Consider the following 22,301-nt stretch of genomic DNA (forward strand, 5'->3'; position numbering starts at 1 on the left):
CCGGACTCAGTTTATTTTCGGGGGAAAAAAATTATCCGAAGAGGAAAAGCCAAAAGCCGAAAAATTAAAAATAAATATTATGAAAAAATAAAAAAGCGGGCAAAAAATAAAAGGGGTGCAATACGAGGACTTCCCGGGGGTCACCCATCCTAGTACTAATCTCGCCCAAGCACGCTTAACTGCGGAGTTCTGATGGGATCCGGTGCATTAGTGCTGGTATGATCGCACCCATGACTTGCCCATCGAAACTCCCTTTTATGACAAAGCAGCAGACCTCGACGGCCCGAGACATTCGCGCCGCCGGGGCCGTTCTAGCGTAGTATTCAACGCGCTGGTCCCGCTATGCGGCATGGCACCGCCAGTCTCCGGACTCAGTTTATTTTCGGGGGAAAAAAATTATCCGAAGAGGAAAAGCCAAAAGCTGAAAAATTAAAAATAAATATTATCAAAAAATAAAAAAGCGGGCAAAAAATAAGAGGGGTGCAACACGAGGACTTCCCAGGGGGCCACCCATCCTAGTACTACTCTCGCCCAAGCACGCTTAACTGCGGAGTTCTGATGGGATCCGGTGCATTAGTGCTGGTATGATCGCACCCATGACTTGCCCATCGAAACTCCCTTTTATGACAAAGCAGCAGACCTCGACGGCCCGAGACATTCGCGCCGCCGGGGCCGTTCTGGCGTAGTATTCAACGCGCTGGTCCCGCTATGCGGCATGGCACCGCCAGTCTCCGGACTCAGTTTATTTTCGGGGGAAAAAAATTATCCGAAGAGGAAAAGCCAAAAGCCGAAAAATTAAAAATAAATATTATCAAAAAATAAAAAAGCGGGCAAAAAATAAAAGGGGTGCAACACGAGGACTTCCCAGGGGGTCACCCATCCTAGTACTATTCTCGCCCAAGCACGCTTAACTACGGAGTTCTGATGGGATCCGGTGCCTTAGTGCTGGTATGATCGCACCCATGACATGCCCATCGAAACTCCCTTTTATGACAAAGCAGCAGACCTCGACGGCCCGAGACATTCGCGCCGCCGGGGCCGTTCTGGCGTAGGATTCAACGCGCTGGTCCCGCTATGCGGCATGGCACCGCCAGTCTCCGGACTCAGTTTATTTTCGGGAGAAAAAAATTATCCGAAGAAGAAAAGCCAAAAGCCGAAAAATTAAAAATAAATATTATCAAAAAATAAAAAAGCGGGCAAAAAATAAAAGGGGTGCAACACGAGGACTTCCCAGGGGGTCACCCATCCTAGTACTACTCTCGCCCAAGCACGCTTAACTGCGGAGTTCTGATGGGATCCGGTGCATTAGTGCTGGTATGATCGCACGCATGACATGCCCTTCGAAACTACCTTTTATGACAAAGCAGCAGACCTCGACGGCCCGAGACATTCGCGCCGCCGGGGCCGTTCTGGCGTAGGATTCAACGCGCTGGTCCCGCTATGCGGCATGGCACCGCCAGTCTCCGGACTCAGTTTATTTTCGAGAAAAAAAAATTATCCGAAGAGGAAAAGCCAAAAGCCGAAAAATTAAAAATAAATATTATGAAAAAATAAAAAAGCGGGCAAAAAATAAATAGGGTGCAACACGAGGACTTCCGAGGGGGTCACCCATCCTAGTACTACTCTCGCCCAAGCCCGCTTAACTGCGGAGTTCTGATGGGATCCGGTGCATTAGTGCTGGTATGATCGCACCCATGACATGCCCTTCGAAACTCCCTTTTATGACAAAGCAGCAGACCTCGACGGCCCGAGACATTCGCGCCGCCGGGGCCGTTCTGGCGTAGGATTCAACGCGCTGCTCCCGCTATGCGGCATGGCACCGCCAGTCTCCGGACTCAGTTTATTTTCGGGGAAAAAAAATTATCCGAAGAGGAAAAGCCAAAAGCCGAAAAATTAAAAATAAATATTATGAAAAAATAAAAAAGCGGGCAAAAAATAAATGGGGTGCAACACGAGGACTTCCCAGGGGGTCACCCATCCTAGTACTACTCTCGCCCAAGCCCGCTTAACTGCGGAGTTCTGATGGGATCCGGTGCATTAGTGCTGGTATGATCGCACCCATGACATGCCCTTCGAAACTCCCTTTTATGACAAAGCAGCAGACCTCGACGGCCCGAGACATTCGCGCCGCCGGGGCCGTTCTGGCGTAGGATTCAACGCGCTGCTCCCGCTATGCGGCATGGCACCGCCAGTCTCCGGACTCAGTTTATTTTCGGGGGAAAAAAATTATCCGAAGAGGAAAAGCCAAAAGCCGAAAAATTAAAAATAAATATTATGAAAAAATAAAAAAGCGGGCAAAAAATAAAAGTGGTGCAATACGAGGACTTCCCGGGGGTCACCCATCCTAGTACTAATCTCGCCCAAGCACGCTTAACTGCGGAGTTCTGATGGGATCCGGTGCATTAGTGCTGGTATGATCGCACCCATGACTTGCCCATCGAAACTCCCTTTTATGACAAAGCAGCAGACCTCGACGGCCCGAGACATTCGCGCCGCCGGGGCCGTTCTGGCGTAGTATTCAACGCGCTGGTCCCGCTATGCGGCATGGCACCGCCAGTCTCCGGACTCAGTTTATTTTCGGGGGAAAAAAATTATCCGAAGAGGAAAAGCCAAAAGCCGAAAAATTAAAAATAAATATTATCAAAAAATAAAAAAGCGGGCAAAAAATAAGAGGGGTGCAACACGAGGACTTCCCAGGGGGCCACCCATCCTAGTACTACTCTCGCCCAAGCACGCTTAACTGCGGAGTTCTGATGGGATCCGGTGCATTAGTGCTGGTATGATCGCACCCATGACTTGCCCATCGAAACTCCCTTTTATGACAAAGCAGCAGACCTCGACGGCCCGAGACATTCGCGCCGCCGGGGCCGTTCTGGCGTAGTATTCAACGCGCTGGTCCCGCTATGCGGCATGGCACCGCCAGTCTCCGGACTCAGTTTATTTTCGGGGGAAAAAAATTATCCGAAGAGGAAAAGCCAAAAGCCGAAAAATTAAAAATAAATATTATCAAAAAATAAAAAAGCGGGCAAAAAATAAAAGGGGTGCAACACGAGGACTTCCCAGGGGGTCACCCATCCTAGTACTATTCTCGCCCAAGCACGCTTAACTACGGAGTTCTGATGGGATCCGGTGCCTTAGTGCTGGTATGATCGCACCCATGACATGCCCATCGAAACTCCCTTTTATGACAAAGCAGCAGACCTCGACGGCCCGAGACATTCGCGCCGCCGGGGCCGTTCTGGCGTAGGATTCAACGCGCTGGTCCCGCTATGCGGCATGGCACCGCCAGTCTCCGGACTCAGTTTATTTTCGGGAGAAAAAAATTATCCGAAGAAGAAAAGCCAAAAGCCGAAAAATTAAAAATAAATATTATCAAAAAATAAAAAAGCGGGCAAAAAATAAAAGGGGTGCAACACGAGGACTTCCCAGGGGGTCACCCATCCTAGTACTACTCTCGCCCAAGCACGCTTAACTGCGGAGTTCTGATGGGATCCGGTGCATTAGTGCTGGTATGATCGCACGCATGACATGCCCTTCGAAACTACCTTTTATGACAAAGCAGCAGACCTCGACGGCCCGAGACATTCGCGCCGCCGGGGCCGTTCTGGCGTAGGATTCAACGCGCTGGTCCCGCTATGCGGCATGGCACCGCCAGTCTCCGGACTCAGTTTATTTTCGAGAAAAAAAAATTATCCGAAGAGGAAAAGCCAAAAGCCGAAAAATTAAAAATAAATATTATGAAAAAATAAAAAAGCGGGCAAAAAATAAATAGGGTGCAACACGAGGACTTCCGAGGGGGTCACCCATCCTAGTACTACTCTCGCCCAAGCCCGCTTAACTGCGGAGTTCTGATGGGATCCGGTGCATTAGTGCTGGTATGATCGCACCCATGACATGCCCTTCGAAACTCCCTTTTATGACAAAGCAGCAGACCTCGACGGCCCGAGACATTCGCGCCGCCGGGGCCGTTCTGGCGTAGGATTCAACGCGCTGCTCCCGCTATGCGGCATGGCACCGCCAGTCTCCGGACTCAGTTTATTTTCGGGGAAAAAAAATTATCCGAAGAGGAAAAGCCAAAAGCCGAAAAATTAAAAATAAATATTATGAAAAAATAAAAAAGCGGGCAAAAAATAAATGGGGTGCAACACGAGGACTTCCCAGGGGGTCACCCATCCTAGTACTACTCTCGCCCAAGCCCGCTTAACTGCGGAGTTCTGATGGGATCCGGTGCATTAGTGCTGGTATGATCGCACCCATGACATGCCCTTCGAAACTCCCTTTTATGACAAAGCAGCAGACCTCGACGGCCCGAGACATTCGCGCCGCCGGGGCCGTTCTGGCGTAGGATTCAACGCGCTGCTCCCGCTATGCGGCATGGCACCGCCAGTCTCCGGACTCAGTTTATTTTCGGGGGAAAAAAATTATCCGAAGAGGAAAAGCCAAAAGCCGAAAAATTAAAAATAAATATTATGAAAAAATAAAAAAGCGGGCAAAAAATAAAAGTGGTGCAATACGAGGACTTCCCGGGGGTCACCCATCCTAGTACTAATCTCGCCCAAGCACGCTTAATTGCGGAGTTCTGATGGGATCCGGTGCATTAGTGCTGGTATGATCGCACCCATGACTTGCCCATCGAAACTCCCTTTTATGACAAAGCAGCAGACCTCGACGGCCCGAGACATTCGCGCCGCCGGGGCCGTTCTGGCGTAGTATTCAACGCGCTGGTCCCGCTATGCGGCATGGCACCGCCAGTCTCCGGACTCAGTTTATTTTCGGGGGAAAAAAATTATCCGAAGAGGAAAAGCCAAAAGCCGAAAAATTAAAAATAAATATTATCAAAAAATAAAAAAGCGGGCAAAAAATAAGAGGGGTGCAACACGAGGACTTCCCAGGGGGCCACCCATCCTAGTACTACTCTCGCCCAAGCACGCTTAACTGCGGAGTTCTGATGGGATCCGGTGCATTAGTGCTGGTATGATCGCACCCATGACTTGCCCATCGAAACTCCCTTTTATGACAAAGCAGCAGACCTCGACGGCCCGAGACATTCGCGCCGCCGGGGCCGTTCTGGCGTAGTATTCAACGCGCTGGTCCCGCTATGCGGCATGGCACCGCCAGTCTCCGGACTCAGTTTATTTTCGGGGGAAAAAAATTATCCGAAGAGGAAAAGCCAAAAGCCGAAAAATTAAAAATAAATATTATCAAAAAATAAGAAAGCGGGCAAAAAATAAAAGGGGTGCAACACGAGGACTTCCCAGGGGGTCACCCATCCTAGTACTACTCTCGCCCAAGCACGCTTAACTACGGAGTTCTGATGGGATCCGGTGCCTTAGTGCTGGTATGATCGCACCCATGACATGCCCATCGAAACTCCCTTTTATGACAAAGCAGCAGACCTCGACGGCCCGAGACATTCGCGCCGCCGGGGCCGTTCTGGCGTAGGATTCAACGCGCTGGTCACGCTATGCGGCATGGCACCGCCAGTCTCCGGACTCAGTTTATTTTCGGGGGAAAAAAATTATCCGAAGAAGAAAAGCCAAAAGCCGAAAAATTAAAAATAAATATTATCAAAAAATAAAAAAGCGGGCAAAAAATAAAAGGGGTGCAACACGAGGACTTCCCAGGGGGTCACCCATCCTAGTAGTACTCTCGCCCAAGCACGCTTAACTGCGGAGTTCTGATGGGATCAGGTGCATTAGTGCTGGTATGATCGCACCCATGACATGCCCTTCGAAACTCCCTTTTATGACAAAGCAGCAGACCTCGACGGCCCGAGACATTCGCGCCGCCGGGGCCGTTCTGGCATAGGATTCAACGCGCGGGTCCCGCTATGCGGCATGGCACCGCCAGTCTCCGGACTCAGTTTATTTTCGGGGGAAAAAAATTATCCGAAGAGGAAAAGCCAAAAGCCGAAAAATTAAAAATAAATATTATCAAAAAATAAAAAAGCGGGCAAAAAATAAAAGAGGTGCAACACGAGGGCTTCCCAGGGGGTCACCCATCCTAGTACTACTCTCGCCCAAGCATGCTTAACTGCGGAGTTCTGATGGGATCCGGTGCATTAGTGCTGGTATGATCGCAACCATGACATGCCCTTCGAAACTCCCCTTTATGACAAAGCAGCAGACCTCGACGGCCCGAGACATTCGCGCCGCCGGGGCCGTTCTAGCGTAGGATTCAACGCGCTGGTCCCGCTATGCGGCATGGCACCGCCAGTCTCCAGACTCAGTTTATTTTCGGGAGAAAAAAATTATCCGAAGAAGAAAAGCCAAAAGCCAAAAAATTAAAAATAAATATTATCAAAAAATAAAAAAGCGGGCAAAAAATAAAAGGGGTGCAACACGAGGACTTCCCAGGGGGTCACCCATCCTAGTACTACTCTCGCCCAAGCACGCTTAACTGCGGAGTTCTGATGGGATCCGGTGCATTAGTGCTGGTATGATCGCACGCATGACATGCCCTTCGAAACTACCTTTTATGACAAAGCAGCAGACCTCGACGGCCCGAGACATTCGCGCCGCCGGGGCCGTACTGGCGTAGGATTCAACGCGCTAGTCCCGCTATGCGGCATGGCACCGCCAGTCTCCGGACTCAGTTTATTTTCGAGAAAAAAAAATTATCCGAAGAGGAAAAGCCAAAAGCCGAAAAATTAAAAATAAATATTATGAAAAAATAAAAAAGCGGGCAAAAAATAAATAGGGTGCAACACGAGGACTTCCGAGGGGGTCACCCATCCTAGTACTACTCTCGCCCAAGCCCGCTTAACTGCGGAGTTCTGATGGGATCCGGTGCATTAGTGCTGGTATGATCGCACCCATGACATGCCCTTCGAAACTCCCTTTTATGACAAAGCAGCAGACCTCGACGGCCCGAGACATTCGCGCCGCCGGGGCCGTTCTGGCGTAGGATTCAACGCGCTGCTCCCGCTATGCGGCATGGCACCGCCAGTCTCCGGACTCAGTTTATTTTCGGGGGAAAAAAATTATCCGAAGAGGAAAAGCCAAAAGCCGAAAAATTAAAAATAAATATTATGAAAAAATAAAAAAGCGGGCAAAAAATAAATGGGGTGCAACACGAGGACTTCCCAGGGGGTCACCCATCCTAGTACTACTCTCGCCCAAGCCCGCTTAACTGCGGAGTTCTGATGGGATCCGGTGCATTAGTGCTGGTATGATCGCACCCATGACATGCCCTTCGAAACTCCCTTTTATGACAAAGCAGCAGACCTCGACGGCCCGAGACATTCGCGCCGCCGGGGCCGTTCTGGCGTAGGATTCAACGCGCTGCTCCCGCTATGCGGCATGGCACCGCCAGTCTCCGGACTCAGTTTATTTTCGGGGGAAAAAAATTATCCGAAGAGGAAAAGCCAAAAGCCGAAAAATTAAAAATAAATATTATGAAAAAATAAAAAAGCGGGCAAAAAATAAAAGGGGTGCAATACGAGGACTTCCCGGGGGTCACCCATCCTAGTACTAATCTCGCCCAAGCACGCTTAACTGCGGAGTTCTGATGGGATCCGGTGCATTAGTGCTGGTATGATCGCACCCATGACTTGCCCATCGAAACTCCCTTTTATGACAAAGCAGCAGACCTCGACGGCCCGAGACATTCGCGCCGCCGGGGCCGTTCTGGCGTAGTATTCAACGCGCTGGTCCCGCTATGCGGCATGGCACCGCCAGTCTCCGGACTCAGTTTATTTTCGGGGGAAAAAAATTATCCGAAGAGGAAAAGCTAAAAGCCGAAAAATTAAAAATAAATATTATCAAAAAATAAAAAAGCGGGCAAAAAATAAGAGGGGTGCAACACGAGGACTTCCCAGGGGGCCACCCATCCTAGTACTACTCTCGCCCAAGCACGCTTAACTGCGGAGTTCTGATGGGATCCGGTGCATTAGTGCTGGTATGATCGCACCCATGACTTGCCCATCGAAACTCACTTTTATGACAAAGCAGCAGACCTCGACGGCCCGAGACATTCGCGCCGCCGGGGCCGTTCTGCCGTAGTATTCAACGCGCTGGTCCCGCTATGCGGCATGGCACCGCCAGTCTCCGGACTCAGTTTATTTTCGGGGGAAAAAAATTATCCGAAGAGGAAAAGCCAAAAGCCGAAAAATTAAAAATAAATATTATCAAAAAATAAAAAAGCGGGCAAAAAATAAAAGGGGTGCAACACGAGGACTTCCCAGGGGGTCACCCATCCTAGTACTACTCTCGCCCAAGCACGCTTAACTACGGAGTTCTGATGGGATCCGGTGCCTTAGTGCTGGTATGATCGCACCCATGACATGCCCATCGAAACTCCCTTTTATGACAAAGCAGCAGACCTCGACGGCCCGAGACATTCGCGCCGCCGGGGCCGTTCTGGCGTAGGATTCAACGCGCTGGTCACGCTATGCGGCATGGCACCGCCAGTCTCCGGACTCAGTTTATTTTCGGGGGAAAAAAATTATCCGAAGAAGAAAAGCCAAAAGCCGAAAAATTAAAAATAAATATTATCAAAAAATAAAAAAGCGGGCAAAAAATAAAAGGGGTGCAACACGAGGACTTCCCAGGGGGTCACCCATCCTAGTAGTACTCTCGCCCTAGCACGCTTAACTGCGGAGTTCTGATGGGATCCGGTGCATTAGTGCTGGTATGATCGCACCCATGACATGCCCTTCGAAACTCCCTTTTATGACAAAGCAGCAGACCTCGACGGCCCGAGACATTCGCGCCGCCGGGGCCGTTCTGGCATAGGATTCAACGCGCGGGTCCCGCTATGCGGCATGGCACCGCCAGTCTCCGGACTCAGTTTATTTTCGGGGGAAAAAAATTATCCGAAGAGGAAAAGCCAAAAGCCGAAAAATTAAAAATAAATATTATCAAAAAATAAAAAAGCGGGCAAAAAATAAAAGAGGTGCAACACGAGGACTTCCCAGGGGGTCACCCATCCTTGTACTACTCTCGCCCAAGCATGCTTAACTGCGGAGTTCTGATGGGATCCGGGGCATTAGTGCTGGTATGATCGCAACCATGACATGCCCTTCGAAACTCCCCTTTATGACAAAGCAGCAGACCTCGACGGCCCGAGACATTCGCGCCGCCGGGGCCGTTCTGGCGTAGGATTCAACGCGCTGGTCCCGCTATGCGGCATGGCACCGCCAGTCTCCGGACTCAGTTTATTTTCGGGGGAAAAAATTATCCGAAGAAGAAAAGCCAAAAGCCGAAAAATTATAAATAAATATTATCAAAAAATAAAAAAGCGGGCAAAAAATAAAAGGGGTGCAACACGAGGACTTCCCAGTGGGTCACCCATCCTAGTACTACTCTCGCCCAAGCACGCTTAACTGCAGAGTTCTGATGGAATCCGGTGCATTAGTGCTGGTATGATCGCACGCATGACATGCCCTTCGAAACTGCCTTTTATGACAAAGCAGCAGACCTCGACGGCCCGAGACATTCGCGCCGCCGGGGCCGTTCTGGCGTAGGATTCAACGCGCTGGTCCCGCTATGCGGCATGGCACCGCCAGTCTCCGGACTCAGTTTATTTTCGAGGAAAAAAAATTATCCGAAGAGGAAAAGCCAAAAGCCGAAAAATTAAAAATAAATATTATGAAAAAATAAAAAAGCGGGCAAAAAATAAATAGGGTGCAACACGAGGACTTCCGAGGGGGTCACCCATCCTAGTACTACTCTCGCCCAAGCCCGCTTAACTGCGGAGTTCTGATGGGATCCGGTGCATTAGTGCTGGTATGATCGCACCCATGACATGCCCTTCGAAACTCCCTTTTATGACAAAGCAGCAGACCTCGACGGCCCGAGACATTCGCGCCGCCGGGGCCGTTCTGGCGTAGGATTCAACGCGCTGCTCCCGCTATGCGGCATGGCACCGCCAGTCTCCGGACTCAGTTTATTTTCGGGGGAAAAAAATTATCCGAAGAGGAAAAGCCAAAAGCCGAAAAATTAAAAATAAATATTATCAAAAAATAAAAAAGCGGGCAAAAAATAAAAGGGGTGCAACACGAGGACTTCCCAGGGGGCCACCCATCCTAGTACTACTCTCGCCCAAGCACGCTTAACTGCGGAGTTCTGATGGGATCCGGTGCATTAGTGCTGGTATGATCGCACCTATGACTTGCCCATCGAAACTCCCTTTTATGACAAAGCAGCAGACCTCGACGGCCCGAGACATTCGCGCCGCCGGGGCCGTTCTGGCGTAGGATTCAACGCGCTGGTCCCGCTATGCGGCATGGCACCGCCAGTCTCCGGACTCAGTTTATTTTCGGAGGAAAAAAATTATCCGAAGAAGAAAAGCCAAAAGCCGAAAAATTAAAAATAAATATTATCAAAAAATAAAAAAGCGGGCAAAAAATAAAAGGGGTGCAACACGAGGACTTCCCAGGGGGTCACCCATCCTAGTAGTACTCTCGCCCAAGCACGCTTAACTGCGGAGTTCTGATGGGATCCAGTGCATTAGTGCTGGTATAATCGCACCCATGACATGCCCTTCGAAACTCCCTTTTATGACAAAGCAGCAGACCTCGACGGCCCGAGACATTCGCGCCGCCGGGGCCGTTCTGGCATAGGATTCAACGCACGGGTCCCGCTATGCGGCATGGCACCGCCAGTCTCCGGACTCAGTTTATTTTCGGAGGAAAAAAATTATCCGAAGAAGAAAAGCCAAAAGCCGAAAAATTAAAAATAAATATTATCAAAAAATAAAAAAGCGGGCAAAAAATAAAAGGGGTGCAACACGAGGACTTCCCAGGGGGTCACCCATCCTAGTAGTACTCTCGCCCAAGCACGCTTAACTGCGGAGTTCTGATGGGATCCGGTGCATTAGTGCTGGTATGATCGCACCCATGACATGCCCTTCGAAACTCCCTTTTATGACAAAGCAGCAGACCTCGACGGCCCGAGACATTCACGCCGCCGGGGCCGTTCTGGCATAGGATTCAACGCGCGGGTCCCGCTATGCGGCATGGCACCGCCAGTCTCCGGACTCAGTTTATTTTCGGGGGAAAAAAATTTATCCGAAGAGGAAAAGCCAAAAGCCGAAAAATTAAAAATAAATATTATCAAAAAATAAAAAAGCGGGCAAAAAATAAAAGAGGTGCAACACGAGGACTTCCCAGGGGGTCACCCATCCTAGTACTACTCTCGCCCAAGCATGCTTAACTGCGGAGTTCTGATGGGATCCGGGGCATTAGTGCTGGTATGATCGCAACCATGACATGCCCTTCGAAACTCCCCTTTATGACAAAGCAGCAGACCTCGACGGCCCGAGACATTCGCGCCGCCGGGGCCGTTCTGGCGTAGGATTCAACGCGCTGGTCCCGCTATGCGGCATGGCACCGCCAGTCTCCGGACTCAGTTTATTTTCGGGGGAAAAAATTATCCGAAGAAGAAAAGCCAAAAGCCGAAAAATTATAAATAAATATTATCAAAAAATAAAAAAGCGGGCAAAAAATAAAAGGGGTGCAACACGAGGACTTCCCAGGGGGTCACCCATCCTAGTACTACTCTCGCCCAAGCACGCTTAACTGCGGAGTTCTGATGGGATCCGGTGCATTAGTGCTGGTATGATCGCACGCATGACATGCCCTTCGAAACTACCTTTTATGACAAAGCAGCAGACCTCGACGGCCCGAGACATTCGCGCCGCCGGGGCCGTTCTGGCGTAGGATTCAACGCGCTGGTCCCGCTATGCGGCATGGCACCGCCAGTCTCCGGACTCAGTTTATTTTCGAGGAAAAAAAATTATCCGAAGAGGAAAAGCCAAAAGTCGAAAAATTAAAAATAAATATTATGAAAAAATAAAAAAGCGGGCAAAAAATAAATAGGGTGCAACATGAGGACTTCCGAGGGGGTCACCCATCCTAGTACTACTCTCGCCCAAGCCCGCTTAACTGCGGAGTTCTGATGGGATCCGGTGCATTAGTGCTGGTATGATCGCACCCATGACATGCCCTTCGAAACTCCCTTTTATGACAAAGCAGCAGACCTCGACGGCCCGAGACATTCGCGCCGCCGGGGCCGTTCTGGCATAGGATTCAACGCAGGGGTCCTGCTATGCGGCATGGCACCGCCAGTCTCCGGACTCAGTTTATTTTCGGGGGAAAAAAATTATCCGAAGAGGAAAAGCCAAAAGCCGAAAAATTAAAAATAAATATTATCAAAAAATAAAAAAGCGGGCAAAAAATAAAAGGGGTGCAACACGAGGACTTCCCAGGGGGCCACCCATCCTAGTACTACTCTCGCCCAAGCACGCTTAACTGCGGAGTTCTGATGGGATCCGGTGCATTAGTGCTGGTATGATCGCACCCATGACTTGCCCATCGAAACTCCCTTTTATGACAAAGCAGCAGACCTCGACGGCCCGAGACATTCGCGCCGCTGGGGCCGTTCTGGCGTAGTATTCAACGCGCTGGTCCCGCTATGCGGCATGGCACCGCCAGTCTCCGGACTCAGTTTATTTTCGGGGGAAAAAAATTATCCGAAGAGGAAAAGCCAAAAGCCGAAAAATTAAAAATAAATATAATGAAAAAATAAAAAAGCGGGCAAAAAATAAAAGGGGTGCAACACGAGGACTTCCCAGGGGGCCACCCATCCTAGTACTACTCTCGCCCAAGCACGCTTAACTGCGGAGTTCTGATGGGATCCGGTGCATTAGTGCTGGTATGATCGCACCTATGACTTGCCCATCGAAACTCCCTTTTATGACAAAGCAGCAGACCTCGACGGCCCGAGACATTCGCGCCGCCGGGGCCGTTCTGGCGTAGGATTCAACGCGCTGGTCCCGCTATGCGGCATGGCACCGCCAGTCTCCGGACGCAGTTTATTTTCGGGGGAAAAAAATTATCCGAAGAGGAAAAGCCAAAAGCCGAAAAATTAAAAATAAATATTATGAAAAAATAAAAAAGCGGGCAAAAAATAAAAGGGGTGCAATACGAGGACTTCCCGGGGGTCACCCATCCTAGTACTAATCTCGCCCAAGCACGCTTAACTGCGGAGTTCTGATGGGATCCGGTGCATTAGTGCTGGTATGATCGCACCCATGACATGCCCATCGAAACTCCCTTTTATGACAAAGCAGCAGACCTCAACGGCCCGAGACATTCGCGCCGCCGGGGCCGTTCTGGCGTAGGATTCAACGCGCTGGTCCCGCTATGCGGCATGGCACCGCCAGTCTCCGGACTCAGTTTATTTTCGGGGGAAAAAAATTATCCGAAGAGGAAAAGCCAAAAGCCGAAAAATTAAAAATAAATATTATCAAAAAATAAAAAAGCGGGCAAAAAATAAAAGGGGTGCAACACGAGGACTTCCCAGGGGGCCACCCATCCTAGTACTACTCTCGCCCAAGCACGCTTAACTGCGGAGTTCTGATGGGATCCGGTGCATTAGTGCTGGTATGATCGCACCCATGACTTGCCCATCGAAACTCCCTTTTATGACAAAGCAGCAGACCTCGACGGCCCGAGACATTCGCGCCGCCGGGGCCGTTCTGGCGTAGTATTCAACGCGCTGGTCCCGCTATGCGGCATGGCACCGCCAGTCTCCGGACTCAGTTTATTTTCGGGAGAAAAAAATTATCCGAAGAGGAAAAGCCAAAAGCCGAAAAATTAAAAATAAATATAATGAAAAAATAAAAAAGCGGGCAAAAAATAAAAGGGGTGCAACACGAGGACTTCCCTGGGGGTCACCCATCCTAGTACTACTCTCGCCCAAGCCCGCTTAACTGCGGAGTTCTGATGGGATCCGGTGCATTAGTGCTGGTATGATCGCACCCATGACATGCCCTTCGAAACTCCCTTTTATGACAAAGCAGCAGACCTCGACGGCCCGAGACATTCGCGCCGCCGGGGCCGTTCTGGCATAGGATTCAACGCGCGGGTCCCGCTATGCGGCATGGCACCGCCAGTCTCCGGACTCAGTTTATTTTCGGGGAAAAAAAATTATCCGAAGAGGAAAAGCCAAAAGCCGAAAAATTAAAAATAAATATTATCAAAAAATAAAAAAGCGGGCAAAAAATAAAAGAGGTGCAACACGAGGACTTCCCAGGGGGTCACCCATCCTAGTACTACTCTCGCCCAAGCATGCTTAACTGCGGAGTTCTGATGGGATCCGGGGCATTAGTGCTGGTATGATCGCAACCATGACATGCCCTTCGAAACTCCCCTTTATGACAAAGCAGCAGACCTCGACGGCCCGAGACATTCGCGCCGCCGGGGCCGTTCTGGCGTAGGATTCAACGCGCTGGTCCCGCTATGCGGCATGGCACCGCCAGTCTCCGGACTCAGTTTATTTTCGGGGGAAAAAATTATCCGAAGAAGAAAAGCCAAAAGCCGAAAAATTATAAATAAATATTATCAAAAAATAAAAAAGCGGGCAAAAAATAAAAGGGGTGCAACACGAGGACTTCCCAGGGGGTCACCCATCCTAGTACTACTCTCGCCCAAGCACGCTTAACTGCGGAGTTCTGATGGGATCCGGTGCATTAGTGCTGGTATGATCGCACGCATGACATGCCCTTCGAAACTACCTTTTATGACAAAGCAGCAGACCTCGACGGCCCGAGACATTCGCGCCGCCGGGGCCGTTCTGGCGTAGGATTCAACGCGCTGGTCCCGCTATGCGGCATGGCACCGCCAGTCTCCGGACTCAGTTTATTTTCGAGGAAAAAAAATTATCCGAAGAGGAAAAGCCAAAAGTCGAAAAATTAAAAATAAATATTATGAAAAAATAAAAAAGCGGGCAAAAAATAAATAGGGTGCAACACGAGGACTTCCGAGGGGGTCACCCATCCTAGTACTACTCTCGCCCAAGCCCGCTTAACTGCGGAGTTCTGATGGGATCCGATGCATTAGTGCTGGTATGATCGCACCCATGACATGCCCTTCGAAACTCCCTTTTATGACAAAGCAGCAGACCTCGACGGCCCGAGACATTCGCGCCGCCGGGGCCGTTCTGGCGTAGGATTCAACGCGCTGCTCCCGCTATGCGGCATGGCACCGCCAGTCTCCGGACTCAGTTTATTTTCGGGGGAAAAAAATTATCCGAAGAGGAAAAGCCAAAAGCCGAAAAATTAAAAATAAATATTATCAAAAAATAAAAAAGCGGGCAAAAAAATAAAAGGGGTGCAACACGAGGACTTCCCAGGGGGCCACCCATCCTAGTACTACTCTCGCCCAAGCACGCTTAACTGCGGAGTTCTGATGGGATCCGGTGCATTAGTGCTGGTATGATCGCACCCATGACATGCCCTTCGAAACTCCCTTTTATGACAAAGCAGCAGACCTCGACGGCCCGAGACATTCGCGCCGCCGGGGCCGTTCTGGCATCGGATTCAACGCGCGGGTCCCGCTATGCGGCATGGCACCGCCAGTCTCCGGACTCAGTTTATTTTCGGGGGAAAAAAATTATCCGAAGAGGAAAAGCCAAAAGCCGAAAAATTAAAAATAAATATTATCAAAAAATAAAAAAGCGGGCAAAAAATAAAAGGGGTGCAACACGAGGACTTCCCAGGGGGCCACCCATCCTAGTACTACTCTCGCCCAAGCACGCTTAACTGCGGAGTTCTGATGGGATCCGGTGCATTAGTGCTGGTATGATCGCACCCATGACTTGCCCATCGAAACTCCCTTTTATGACAAAGCAGCAGACCTCGACGGCCCGAGACATTCGCGCCGCCGGGGCCGTTCTGGCGTAGTATTCAACGCGCTGGTCCCGCTATGCGGCATGGCACCGCCAGTCTCCGGACTCAGTTTATTTTCGGGGGAAAAAAATTATCCGAAGAGGAAAAGCCAAAAGCCGAAAAATTAAAAATAAATATAATGAAAAAATAAAAAAGCGGGCAAAAAATAAAAGGGGTGCAACACGAGGACTTCCCTGGGGGTCACCCATCCTAGTACTACTCTCGCCCAAGCCCGCTTAACTGCGGAGTTCTGATGGGATCCGGTGCATTAGTGCTGGTATGATCGCACCCATGACATGCCCTTCGAAACTCCCTTTTATGACAAAGCAGCAGACCTCGACGGCCCGAGACATTCGCGCCGCCGGGGCCGTTCTGGCATAGGATTCAACGCGCGGGTCCCGCTATGCGGCATGGCACCGCCAGTCTCCGGACTCAGTTTATTTTCGGGGGAAAAAAATTATCCGAAGAGGAAAAGCCAAAAGCCGAAAAATTAAAAATAAATATTATCAAAAAATAAAAAAGCGGGCAAAAAATAAAAGGGGTGCAACACGAGGACTTCCCAGGGGGCCACCCATCCTAGTACTACTCTCGCCCAAGCACGCTTAACTGCGGAGTTCTGATGGGATCCGGTGCATTAGTGCTGGTATGATCGCACCCATGACTTGCCCATCGAAACTCCCTTTTATGACAAAGCAGCAGACCTCGACGGCCCGAGACATTCGCGCCGCCGGGGCCGTTCTGGCGTAGTATTCAACGCGCTGGTCCCGCTATGCGGCATGGCACCGCCAGTCTCCGGACTCAGTTTATTTTCGGGAGAAAAAAATTATCCGAAGAGGAAAAGCCAAAAGCCGAAAAATTAAAAATAAATATAATGAAAAAATAAAAAAGCGGGCAAAAAATAAAAGGGGTGCAACACGAGGACTTCCCTGGGGGTCACCCATCCTAGTACTACTCTCGCCCAAGCCCGCTTAACTGCGGAGTTCTGATGGGATCCGGTGCATTAGTGCTGGTATGATCGCACCCATGACATGCCCTTCGAAACTCCCTTTTATGACAAAGCAGCAGACCTCGACGGCCCGAGACATTCGCGCCGCCGGGGCCGTTCTGGCATAGGATTCAACGCGCGGGTCCCGCTATGCGGCATGGCACCGCCAGTCTCCGGACTCAGTTTATTTTCGGGGAAAAAAAATTATCCGAAGAGGAAAAGCCAAAAGCCGAAAAATTAAAAATAAATATTATCAAAAAATAAAAAAGCGGGCAAAAAATAAAAGAGGTGCAACACGAGGACTTCCCAGGGGGTCACCCATCCTAGTACTACTCTCGCCCAAGCATGCTTAACTGCGGAGTTCTGATGGGATCCGGGGCATTAGTGCTGGTATGATCGCAACCATGACATGCCCTTCGAAACTCCCCTTTATGACAAAGCAGCAGACCTCGACGGCCCGAGACATTCGCGCCGCCGGGGCCGTTCTGGCGTAGGATTCAACGCGCTGGTCCCGCTATGCGGCATGGCACCGCCAGTCTCCGGACTCAGTTTATTTTCGGGGGAAAAAATTATCCGAAGAAGAAAAGCCAAAAGCCGAAAAATTATAAATAAATATTATCAAAAAATAAAAAAGCGGGCAAAAAATAAAAGGGGTGCAACACGAGGACTTCCCAGGGGGTCACCCATCCTAGTACTACTCTCGCCCAAGCACGCTTAACTGCGGAGTTCTGATGGGATCCGGTGCATTAGTGCTGGTATGATCGCACGCATGACATGCCCTTCGAAACTACCTTTTATGACAAAGCAGCAGACCTCGACGGCCCGAGACATTCGCGCCGCCGGGGCCGTTCTGGCGTAGGATTCAACGCGCTGGTCCCGCTATGCGGCATGGCACCGCCAGTCTCCGGACTCAGTTTATTTTCGAGGAAAAAAAATTATCCGAAGAGGAAAAGCCAAAAGTCGAAAAATTAAAAATAAATATTATGAAAAAATAAAAAAGCGGGCAAAAAATAAATAGGGTGCAACACGAGGACTTCCGAGGGGGTCACCCATCCTAGTACTACTCTCGCCCAAGCCCGCTTAACTGCGGAGTTCTGATGGGATCCGATGCATTAGTGCTGGTATGATCGCACCCATGACATGCCCTTCGAAACTCCCTTTTATGACAAAGCAGCAGACCTCGACGGCCCGAGACATTCGCGCCGCCGGGGCCGTTCTGGCGTAGGATTCAACGCGCTGCTCCCGCTATGCGGCATGGCACCGCCAGTCTCCGGACTCAGTTTATTTTCGGGGGAAAAAAATTATCCGAAGAGGAAAAGCCAAAAGCCGAAAAATTAAAAATAAATATTATCAAAAAATAAAAAAGCGGGCAAAAAAATAAAAGGGGTGCAACACGAGGACTTCCCAGGGGGCCACCCATCCTAGTACTACTCTCGCCCAAGCACGCTTAACTGCGGAGTTCTGATGGGATCCGGTGCATTAGTGCTGGTATGATCGCACCCATGACATGCCCTTCGAAACTCCCTTTTATGACAAAGCAGCAGACCTCGACGGCCCGAGACATTCGCGCCGCCGGGGCCGTTCTGGCATCGGATTCAACGCGCGGGTCCCGCTATGCGGCATGGCACCGCCAGTCTCCGGACTCAGTTTATTTTCGGGGGAAAAAAATTATCCGAAGAGGAAAAGCCAAAAGCCGAAAAATTAAAAATAAATATTATCAAAAAATAAAAAAGCGGGCAAAAAATAAAAGGGGTGCAACACGAGGACTTCCCAGGGGGCCACCCATCCTAGTACTACTCTCGCCCAAGCACGCTTAACTGCGGAGTTCTGATGGGATCCGGTGCATTAGTGCTGGTATGATCGCACCCATGACTTGCCCATCGAAACTCCCTTTTATGACAAAGCAGCAGACCTCGACGGCCCGAGACATTCGCGCCGCCGGGGCCGTTCTGGCGTAGTATTCAACGCGCTGGTCCCGCTATGCGGCATGGCACCGCCAGTCTCCGGACTCAGTTTATTTTCGGGGGAAAAAAATTATCCGAAGAGGAAAAGCCAAAAGCCGAAAAATTAAAAATAAATATAATGAAAAAATAAAAAAGCGGGCAAAAAATAAAAGGGGTGCAACACGAGGACTTCCCTGGGGGTCACCCATCCTAGTACTACTCTCGCCCAAGCCCGCTTAACTGCGGAGTTCTGATGGGATCCGGTGCATTAGTGCTGGTATGATCGCACCCATGACATGCCCTTCGAAACTCCCTTTTATGACAAAGCAGCAGACCTCGACGGCCCGAGACATTCGCGCCGCCGGGGCCGTTCTGGCATAGGATTCAACGCGCGGGTCCCGCTATGCGGCATGGCACCGCCAGTCTCCGGACTCAGTTTATTTTCGGGGGAAAAAAATTATCCGAAGAGGAAAAGCCAAAAGCCGAAAAATTAAAAATAAATATTATCAAAAAATAAAAAAGCGGGCAAAAAATAAAAGAGGTGCAACACGAGGACTTCCCAGGGGGTCACCCATCCTAGTACTACTCTCGCCCAAGCATGCTTAACTGCGGAGTTCTGATGGGATCCGGGGCATTAGTGCTGGTATGATCGCAACCATGACATGCCCTTCGAAACTCCCCTTTATGACAAAGCAGCAGACCTCGACGGCCCGAGACATTCGCGCCGCCGGGGCCGTTCTGGCGTAGGATTCAACGCGCTGGTCCCGCTATGCGGCATGGCACCGCCAGTCTCCGGACTCAGTTTATTTTCGGGGGAAAAAATTATCCGAAGAAGAAAAGCCAAAAGCCGAAAAATTATAAATAAATATTATCAAAAAATGAAAAAGCGGGCAAAAAATAAAAGGGGTGCAACACGAGGACTTCCCAGGGGGTCACCCATCCTAGTACTACTCTCGCCCAAACACGCTTAACTGCGGAGTTCTGATGGGATCCGGTGCATTAGTGCTGGTATGATCGCACGCATGACATGCCCTTCGAAACTACCTTTTATGACAAAGCAGCAGACCTCGACGGCCCGAGACATTCGCGCCGCCGGGGCCGTTCTGGCGTAGGATTCAACGCGCTGGTCCCGCTATGCGGCATGGCACCGCCAGTCTCCGGACTCAGTTTATTTTCGAGGAAAAAAAATTATCCGAAGAGGAAAAGCCAAAAGTCGAAAAATTAAAAATAAATATTATGAAAAAATAAAAAAGCGGGCAAAAAATAAATAGGGTGCAACACGAGGACTTCCGAGGGGGTCACCCATCCTAGTACTACTCTCGCCCAAGCCCGCTTAACTGCGGAGTTCTGATGGGATCCGGTGCATTAGTGCTGGTATGATCGCACCCATGACACGCCCTTCGAAACTCCCTTTTATGACAAAGCAGCAGACCTCGACGGCCCGAGACATTCGCGCCGCCGGGGCCGTTCTGGCGTAGGATTCAACGCGCTGCTCCCGCTATGCGGCATGGCACCGCCAGTCTCCGGACTCAGTTTATTTTCGGGGGAAAAAAATTATCCGAAGAGGAAAAGCCAAAAGCCGAAAAATTAAAAATAAATATTATCAAAAAATAAAAAAGCGGGCAAAAAAATAAAAGGGGTGCAACACGAGGACTTCCCAGGGGGCCACCCATCCTAGTACTACTCTCGCCCAAGCACGCTTAACTGCGGAGTTCTGATGGGATCCGGTGCATTAGTGCTGGTATGATCGCACCTATGACTTGCCCATCGAAACTCCCTTTTATGACAAAGCAGCAGACCTCGACGGCCCGAGACATTCGCGCCGCCGGGGCCGTTCTGGCGTAGGATTCAACGCGCTGGTCCCGCTATGCGGCATGGCACCGCCAGTCTCCGGACTCAGTTTATTTTCGGGGGAAAAAAATTATCCGAAGAAGAAAAGCCAAAAGCCGAAAAATTAAAAATAAATATTATCAAAAAATAAAAAAGCGGGCAAAAAATAAAAGGGGTGCAACACGAGGACTTCCCAGGGGGTCACCCATCCTAGTAGTACTCTCGCCCAAGCACGCTTAACTGCGGAGTTCTGATGGGATCCAGTGCATTAGTGCTGGTATGATCGCACCCATGACATGCCCTTCGAAACTCCCTTTTATGACAAAGCAGCAGACCTCGACGGCCCGAGACATTCGCGCCGCCGGGGCCGTTCTGGCATAGGATTCAACGCGCGGGTCCCGCTAGGCGGCATGGCACCGCCAGTCTCCGGACTCAGTTTATTTTCGGGGGAAAAAAATTATCCGAAGAGGAAAAGCCAAAAGCCGAAAAATTAAAAATAAATATTATCAAAAAATAAAAAAGCGGGCAAAAAATAAAAGGGGTGCAACACGAGGACTTCCCAGGGGGCCACCCATCCTAGTACTACTCTCGCCCAAGCACGCTTAACTGCGGAGTTCTGATGGGATCCGGTGCATTAGTGCTGGTATGATCGCACCCATGACTTGCCCATCGAAACTCCCTTTTATGACAAAGCAGCAGACCTCGACGGCCCGAGACATTCGCGCCGCTGGGGCCGTTCTGGCGTAGTATTCAACGCGCTGGTCCCGCTATGCGGCATGGCACCGCCAGTCTCCGGACTCAGTTTATTTTCGAGGAAAAAAAATTATCCGAAGAGGAAAAGCCAAAAGTCGAAAAATTAAAAATAAATATTATGAAAAAATAAAAAAGCGGGCAAAAAATAAATAGGGTGCAACACGAGGACTTCCGAGGGGGTCACCCATCCTAGTACTACTCTCGCCCAAGCCCGCTTAACTGCGGAGTTCTGATGGGATCCGGTGCATTAGTGCTGGTATGATCGCACCCATGACATGCCCTTCGAAACTCCCTTTTATGACAAAGCAGCAGACCTCGACGGCCCGAGACATTCGCGCCGCCGGGGCCGTTCTGGCGTAGGATTCAACGCGCTGCTCCCGCTATGCGGCATGGCACCGCCAGTCTCTGGACTCAGTTTATTTTCGGGGGAAAAAAATTATCCGAAGAGGAAAAGCCAAAAGCCGAAAAATTAAAAATAAATACTATCAAAAAATAAAAAAGCGGGCAAAAAAATAAAAGGGGTGCAACACGAGGACTTCCCAGGGGGCCACCCATCCTAGTACTACTCTCGCCCAAGCACGCTTAACTGCGGAGTTCTGATGGGATCCGGTGCATTAGTGCTGGTATGATCGCACCTATGACTTGCCCATCGAAACTCCCTTTTATGACAAAGCAGCAGACCTCGACGGCCCGAGACATTCGCGCCGCCGGGGCCGTTCTGGCGTAGGATTCAACGCGCTGGTCCCGCTATGCGGCATGGCACCGCCAGTCTCCGGACTCAGTTTATTTTCGGGGAAAAAAAATTATCCGAAGAGGAAAAGCCAAAAGCCGAAAAATTAAAAATAAATATTATCAAAAAATAAAAAAGCGGGCAAAAAATAAAAGGGGTGCAACACGAGGACTTCCCAGGGGGCCACCCATCCTAGTACTACTCTCGCCCAAGCACGCTTAACTGCGGAGTTCTGATGGGATCCGGTGCATTAGTGCTGGTATGATCGCACCCATGACTTGCCCATCGAAACTCCCTTTTATGACAAAGCAGCAGACCTCCACGGCCCGAGACATTCGCGCCGCTGGGGCCGTTCTGGCGTAGTATTCAACGCGCTGGTCCCGCTATG

At 50.1% G+C, this 22,301-nt stretch overlaps 59 non-coding genes and 2 pseudogenes across 59 annotated transcripts; all 61 read right to left on the minus strand.

The window, feature by feature from the left end:
* Positions 1-112: 112 nt before the first annotated feature.
* On the minus strand, positions 113-230 carry LOC149767585 (5S ribosomal RNA). The gene has a single exon (XR_016404716.1). It is a non-coding gene; the product is annotated as a 5S ribosomal RNA (ribosomal RNA).
* Positions 231-477: 247 nt separating this feature from the next.
* Positions 478-596, minus strand: LOC149767586 (5S ribosomal RNA). The gene has a single exon (XR_016401265.1). It is a non-coding gene; the product is annotated as a 5S ribosomal RNA (ribosomal RNA).
* A 247-nt stretch (positions 597-843) lies between these two features.
* Positions 844-962, minus strand: LOC149767587 (5S ribosomal RNA). Its single transcript, XR_016401714.1, has one exon. It is a non-coding gene; the product is annotated as a 5S ribosomal RNA (ribosomal RNA).
* A 247-nt stretch (positions 963-1,209) lies between these two features.
* On the minus strand, positions 1,210-1,328 carry LOC149767588 (5S ribosomal RNA). Its single transcript, XR_016402698.1, has one exon. It is a non-coding gene; the product is annotated as a 5S ribosomal RNA (ribosomal RNA).
* Positions 1,329-1,575: 247 nt separating this feature from the next.
* LOC149767589 (5S ribosomal RNA) lies at positions 1,576-1,694 on the minus strand. The gene has a single exon (XR_016406340.1). It is a non-coding gene; the product is annotated as a 5S ribosomal RNA (ribosomal RNA).
* A 247-nt stretch (positions 1,695-1,941) lies between these two features.
* Positions 1,942-2,060, minus strand: LOC149767590 (5S ribosomal RNA). Its single transcript, XR_016402965.1, has one exon. It is a non-coding gene; the product is annotated as a 5S ribosomal RNA (ribosomal RNA).
* Positions 2,061-2,307: 247 nt separating this feature from the next.
* On the minus strand, positions 2,308-2,425 carry LOC149767591 (5S ribosomal RNA). The gene has a single exon (XR_016407192.1). It is a non-coding gene; the product is annotated as a 5S ribosomal RNA (ribosomal RNA).
* Positions 2,426-2,672: 247 nt separating this feature from the next.
* On the minus strand, positions 2,673-2,791 carry LOC149767592 (5S ribosomal RNA). The gene has a single exon (XR_016401266.1). It is a non-coding gene; the product is annotated as a 5S ribosomal RNA (ribosomal RNA).
* Positions 2,792-3,038: 247 nt separating this feature from the next.
* On the minus strand, positions 3,039-3,157 carry LOC149767593 (5S ribosomal RNA). The gene has a single exon (XR_016401715.1). It is a non-coding gene; the product is annotated as a 5S ribosomal RNA (ribosomal RNA).
* A 247-nt stretch (positions 3,158-3,404) lies between these two features.
* On the minus strand, positions 3,405-3,523 carry LOC149767594 (5S ribosomal RNA). The gene has a single exon (XR_016402699.1). It is a non-coding gene; the product is annotated as a 5S ribosomal RNA (ribosomal RNA).
* A 247-nt stretch (positions 3,524-3,770) lies between these two features.
* Positions 3,771-3,889, minus strand: LOC149767595 (5S ribosomal RNA). Its single transcript, XR_016406341.1, has one exon. It is a non-coding gene; the product is annotated as a 5S ribosomal RNA (ribosomal RNA).
* Positions 3,890-4,136: 247 nt separating this feature from the next.
* On the minus strand, positions 4,137-4,255 carry LOC149767596 (5S ribosomal RNA). The gene has a single exon (XR_016402966.1). It is a non-coding gene; the product is annotated as a 5S ribosomal RNA (ribosomal RNA).
* Positions 4,256-4,502: 247 nt separating this feature from the next.
* On the minus strand, positions 4,503-4,620 carry LOC149767597 (5S ribosomal RNA; annotated as a pseudogene).
* A 247-nt stretch (positions 4,621-4,867) lies between these two features.
* On the minus strand, positions 4,868-4,986 carry LOC149767598 (5S ribosomal RNA). Its single transcript, XR_016401267.1, has one exon. It is a non-coding gene; the product is annotated as a 5S ribosomal RNA (ribosomal RNA).
* A 247-nt stretch (positions 4,987-5,233) lies between these two features.
* LOC149767599 (5S ribosomal RNA) lies at positions 5,234-5,352 on the minus strand. The gene has a single exon (XR_016400780.1). It is a non-coding gene; the product is annotated as a 5S ribosomal RNA (ribosomal RNA).
* A 247-nt stretch (positions 5,353-5,599) lies between these two features.
* On the minus strand, positions 5,600-5,718 carry LOC149767600 (5S ribosomal RNA). Its single transcript, XR_016407673.1, has one exon. It is a non-coding gene; the product is annotated as a 5S ribosomal RNA (ribosomal RNA).
* A 247-nt stretch (positions 5,719-5,965) lies between these two features.
* Positions 5,966-6,084, minus strand: LOC149767601 (5S ribosomal RNA). Its single transcript, XR_016406960.1, has one exon. It is a non-coding gene; the product is annotated as a 5S ribosomal RNA (ribosomal RNA).
* Positions 6,085-6,331: 247 nt separating this feature from the next.
* LOC149767602 (5S ribosomal RNA) lies at positions 6,332-6,450 on the minus strand. The gene has a single exon (XR_016402700.1). It is a non-coding gene; the product is annotated as a 5S ribosomal RNA (ribosomal RNA).
* Positions 6,451-6,697: 247 nt separating this feature from the next.
* LOC149767603 (5S ribosomal RNA) lies at positions 6,698-6,816 on the minus strand. The gene has a single exon (XR_016406342.1). It is a non-coding gene; the product is annotated as a 5S ribosomal RNA (ribosomal RNA).
* Positions 6,817-7,063: 247 nt separating this feature from the next.
* On the minus strand, positions 7,064-7,182 carry LOC149767604 (5S ribosomal RNA). The gene has a single exon (XR_016402967.1). It is a non-coding gene; the product is annotated as a 5S ribosomal RNA (ribosomal RNA).
* A 247-nt stretch (positions 7,183-7,429) lies between these two features.
* On the minus strand, positions 7,430-7,547 carry LOC149767605 (5S ribosomal RNA). The gene has a single exon (XR_016404717.1). It is a non-coding gene; the product is annotated as a 5S ribosomal RNA (ribosomal RNA).
* A 247-nt stretch (positions 7,548-7,794) lies between these two features.
* LOC149767606 (5S ribosomal RNA) lies at positions 7,795-7,913 on the minus strand. Its single transcript, XR_016401268.1, has one exon. It is a non-coding gene; the product is annotated as a 5S ribosomal RNA (ribosomal RNA).
* Positions 7,914-8,160: 247 nt separating this feature from the next.
* On the minus strand, positions 8,161-8,279 carry LOC149767607 (5S ribosomal RNA). The gene has a single exon (XR_016400781.1). It is a non-coding gene; the product is annotated as a 5S ribosomal RNA (ribosomal RNA).
* A 247-nt stretch (positions 8,280-8,526) lies between these two features.
* On the minus strand, positions 8,527-8,645 carry LOC149767608 (5S ribosomal RNA). Its single transcript, XR_016403766.1, has one exon. It is a non-coding gene; the product is annotated as a 5S ribosomal RNA (ribosomal RNA).
* Positions 8,646-8,892: 247 nt separating this feature from the next.
* LOC149767609 (5S ribosomal RNA) lies at positions 8,893-9,011 on the minus strand (annotated as a pseudogene).
* A 246-nt stretch (positions 9,012-9,257) lies between these two features.
* LOC149767610 (5S ribosomal RNA) lies at positions 9,258-9,376 on the minus strand. Its single transcript, XR_016408258.1, has one exon. It is a non-coding gene; the product is annotated as a 5S ribosomal RNA (ribosomal RNA).
* Positions 9,377-9,623: 247 nt separating this feature from the next.
* On the minus strand, positions 9,624-9,742 carry LOC149767611 (5S ribosomal RNA). Its single transcript, XR_016406343.1, has one exon. It is a non-coding gene; the product is annotated as a 5S ribosomal RNA (ribosomal RNA).
* Positions 9,743-9,989: 247 nt separating this feature from the next.
* Positions 9,990-10,108, minus strand: LOC149767612 (5S ribosomal RNA). Its single transcript, XR_016404469.1, has one exon. It is a non-coding gene; the product is annotated as a 5S ribosomal RNA (ribosomal RNA).
* A 247-nt stretch (positions 10,109-10,355) lies between these two features.
* Positions 10,356-10,474, minus strand: LOC149767613 (5S ribosomal RNA). The gene has a single exon (XR_016407661.1). It is a non-coding gene; the product is annotated as a 5S ribosomal RNA (ribosomal RNA).
* A 247-nt stretch (positions 10,475-10,721) lies between these two features.
* Positions 10,722-10,840, minus strand: LOC149767614 (5S ribosomal RNA). Its single transcript, XR_016404160.1, has one exon. It is a non-coding gene; the product is annotated as a 5S ribosomal RNA (ribosomal RNA).
* A 248-nt stretch (positions 10,841-11,088) lies between these two features.
* LOC149767615 (5S ribosomal RNA) lies at positions 11,089-11,207 on the minus strand. The gene has a single exon (XR_016408432.1). It is a non-coding gene; the product is annotated as a 5S ribosomal RNA (ribosomal RNA).
* A 246-nt stretch (positions 11,208-11,453) lies between these two features.
* LOC149767616 (5S ribosomal RNA) lies at positions 11,454-11,572 on the minus strand. The gene has a single exon (XR_016402701.1). It is a non-coding gene; the product is annotated as a 5S ribosomal RNA (ribosomal RNA).
* A 247-nt stretch (positions 11,573-11,819) lies between these two features.
* LOC149767617 (5S ribosomal RNA) lies at positions 11,820-11,938 on the minus strand. The gene has a single exon (XR_016409014.1). It is a non-coding gene; the product is annotated as a 5S ribosomal RNA (ribosomal RNA).
* Positions 11,939-12,185: 247 nt separating this feature from the next.
* Positions 12,186-12,304, minus strand: LOC149767618 (5S ribosomal RNA). The gene has a single exon (XR_016401269.1). It is a non-coding gene; the product is annotated as a 5S ribosomal RNA (ribosomal RNA).
* A 247-nt stretch (positions 12,305-12,551) lies between these two features.
* LOC149767619 (5S ribosomal RNA) lies at positions 12,552-12,670 on the minus strand. Its single transcript, XR_016404470.1, has one exon. It is a non-coding gene; the product is annotated as a 5S ribosomal RNA (ribosomal RNA).
* Positions 12,671-12,917: 247 nt separating this feature from the next.
* LOC149767620 (5S ribosomal RNA) lies at positions 12,918-13,035 on the minus strand. Its single transcript, XR_016404718.1, has one exon. It is a non-coding gene; the product is annotated as a 5S ribosomal RNA (ribosomal RNA).
* Positions 13,036-13,282: 247 nt separating this feature from the next.
* On the minus strand, positions 13,283-13,401 carry LOC149767621 (5S ribosomal RNA). The gene has a single exon (XR_016401271.1). It is a non-coding gene; the product is annotated as a 5S ribosomal RNA (ribosomal RNA).
* A 247-nt stretch (positions 13,402-13,648) lies between these two features.
* LOC149767622 (5S ribosomal RNA) lies at positions 13,649-13,767 on the minus strand. Its single transcript, XR_016404901.1, has one exon. It is a non-coding gene; the product is annotated as a 5S ribosomal RNA (ribosomal RNA).
* A 247-nt stretch (positions 13,768-14,014) lies between these two features.
* Positions 14,015-14,133, minus strand: LOC149767623 (5S ribosomal RNA). The gene has a single exon (XR_016408433.1). It is a non-coding gene; the product is annotated as a 5S ribosomal RNA (ribosomal RNA).
* A 246-nt stretch (positions 14,134-14,379) lies between these two features.
* On the minus strand, positions 14,380-14,498 carry LOC149767624 (5S ribosomal RNA). The gene has a single exon (XR_016402702.1). It is a non-coding gene; the product is annotated as a 5S ribosomal RNA (ribosomal RNA).
* Positions 14,499-14,745: 247 nt separating this feature from the next.
* Positions 14,746-14,864, minus strand: LOC149767625 (5S ribosomal RNA). Its single transcript, XR_016408208.1, has one exon. It is a non-coding gene; the product is annotated as a 5S ribosomal RNA (ribosomal RNA).
* Positions 14,865-15,112: 248 nt separating this feature from the next.
* On the minus strand, positions 15,113-15,231 carry LOC149767626 (5S ribosomal RNA). Its single transcript, XR_016401272.1, has one exon. It is a non-coding gene; the product is annotated as a 5S ribosomal RNA (ribosomal RNA).
* A 247-nt stretch (positions 15,232-15,478) lies between these two features.
* Positions 15,479-15,597, minus strand: LOC149767627 (5S ribosomal RNA). Its single transcript, XR_016401273.1, has one exon. It is a non-coding gene; the product is annotated as a 5S ribosomal RNA (ribosomal RNA).
* A 247-nt stretch (positions 15,598-15,844) lies between these two features.
* LOC149767628 (5S ribosomal RNA) lies at positions 15,845-15,963 on the minus strand. The gene has a single exon (XR_016404902.1). It is a non-coding gene; the product is annotated as a 5S ribosomal RNA (ribosomal RNA).
* Positions 15,964-16,210: 247 nt separating this feature from the next.
* Positions 16,211-16,329, minus strand: LOC149767629 (5S ribosomal RNA). The gene has a single exon (XR_016401274.1). It is a non-coding gene; the product is annotated as a 5S ribosomal RNA (ribosomal RNA).
* A 247-nt stretch (positions 16,330-16,576) lies between these two features.
* On the minus strand, positions 16,577-16,695 carry LOC149767630 (5S ribosomal RNA). The gene has a single exon (XR_016404903.1). It is a non-coding gene; the product is annotated as a 5S ribosomal RNA (ribosomal RNA).
* A 247-nt stretch (positions 16,696-16,942) lies between these two features.
* On the minus strand, positions 16,943-17,061 carry LOC149767631 (5S ribosomal RNA). The gene has a single exon (XR_016408434.1). It is a non-coding gene; the product is annotated as a 5S ribosomal RNA (ribosomal RNA).
* A 246-nt stretch (positions 17,062-17,307) lies between these two features.
* On the minus strand, positions 17,308-17,426 carry LOC149767632 (5S ribosomal RNA). The gene has a single exon (XR_016402703.1). It is a non-coding gene; the product is annotated as a 5S ribosomal RNA (ribosomal RNA).
* Positions 17,427-17,673: 247 nt separating this feature from the next.
* Positions 17,674-17,792, minus strand: LOC149767633 (5S ribosomal RNA). Its single transcript, XR_016408209.1, has one exon. It is a non-coding gene; the product is annotated as a 5S ribosomal RNA (ribosomal RNA).
* A 248-nt stretch (positions 17,793-18,040) lies between these two features.
* LOC149767634 (5S ribosomal RNA) lies at positions 18,041-18,159 on the minus strand. The gene has a single exon (XR_016401275.1). It is a non-coding gene; the product is annotated as a 5S ribosomal RNA (ribosomal RNA).
* Positions 18,160-18,406: 247 nt separating this feature from the next.
* LOC149767635 (5S ribosomal RNA) lies at positions 18,407-18,525 on the minus strand. The gene has a single exon (XR_016401276.1). It is a non-coding gene; the product is annotated as a 5S ribosomal RNA (ribosomal RNA).
* A 247-nt stretch (positions 18,526-18,772) lies between these two features.
* Positions 18,773-18,891, minus strand: LOC149767636 (5S ribosomal RNA). Its single transcript, XR_016404904.1, has one exon. It is a non-coding gene; the product is annotated as a 5S ribosomal RNA (ribosomal RNA).
* Positions 18,892-19,138: 247 nt separating this feature from the next.
* On the minus strand, positions 19,139-19,257 carry LOC149767637 (5S ribosomal RNA). Its single transcript, XR_016408435.1, has one exon. It is a non-coding gene; the product is annotated as a 5S ribosomal RNA (ribosomal RNA).
* Positions 19,258-19,503: 246 nt separating this feature from the next.
* Positions 19,504-19,622, minus strand: LOC149767638 (5S ribosomal RNA). The gene has a single exon (XR_016404827.1). It is a non-coding gene; the product is annotated as a 5S ribosomal RNA (ribosomal RNA).
* A 247-nt stretch (positions 19,623-19,869) lies between these two features.
* LOC149767639 (5S ribosomal RNA) lies at positions 19,870-19,988 on the minus strand. The gene has a single exon (XR_016406344.1). It is a non-coding gene; the product is annotated as a 5S ribosomal RNA (ribosomal RNA).
* Positions 19,989-20,236: 248 nt separating this feature from the next.
* LOC149767640 (5S ribosomal RNA) lies at positions 20,237-20,355 on the minus strand. The gene has a single exon (XR_016404471.1). It is a non-coding gene; the product is annotated as a 5S ribosomal RNA (ribosomal RNA).
* A 247-nt stretch (positions 20,356-20,602) lies between these two features.
* On the minus strand, positions 20,603-20,721 carry LOC149767641 (5S ribosomal RNA). Its single transcript, XR_016406395.1, has one exon. It is a non-coding gene; the product is annotated as a 5S ribosomal RNA (ribosomal RNA).
* Positions 20,722-20,968: 247 nt separating this feature from the next.
* Positions 20,969-21,087, minus strand: LOC149767642 (5S ribosomal RNA). Its single transcript, XR_016401277.1, has one exon. It is a non-coding gene; the product is annotated as a 5S ribosomal RNA (ribosomal RNA).
* Positions 21,088-21,334: 247 nt separating this feature from the next.
* Positions 21,335-21,453, minus strand: LOC149767643 (5S ribosomal RNA). The gene has a single exon (XR_016406345.1). It is a non-coding gene; the product is annotated as a 5S ribosomal RNA (ribosomal RNA).
* Positions 21,454-21,701: 248 nt separating this feature from the next.
* LOC149767644 (5S ribosomal RNA) lies at positions 21,702-21,820 on the minus strand. The gene has a single exon (XR_016404473.1). It is a non-coding gene; the product is annotated as a 5S ribosomal RNA (ribosomal RNA).
* Positions 21,821-22,067: 247 nt separating this feature from the next.
* LOC149767645 (5S ribosomal RNA) lies at positions 22,068-22,186 on the minus strand. Its single transcript, XR_016401278.1, has one exon. It is a non-coding gene; the product is annotated as a 5S ribosomal RNA (ribosomal RNA).
* Positions 22,187-22,301: the final 115 nt, after the last annotated feature.

Source organism: Phoenix dactylifera, chromosome 4 (assembly GCF_051530095.1).
Source record: "Phoenix dactylifera cultivar Ajwa chromosome 4, Ajwa_hap1_PhDact_Kaust_v1.1, whole genome shotgun sequence".
Taxonomy (NCBI): Eukaryota; Viridiplantae; Streptophyta; class Magnoliopsida; order Arecales; family Arecaceae; genus Phoenix; species Phoenix dactylifera.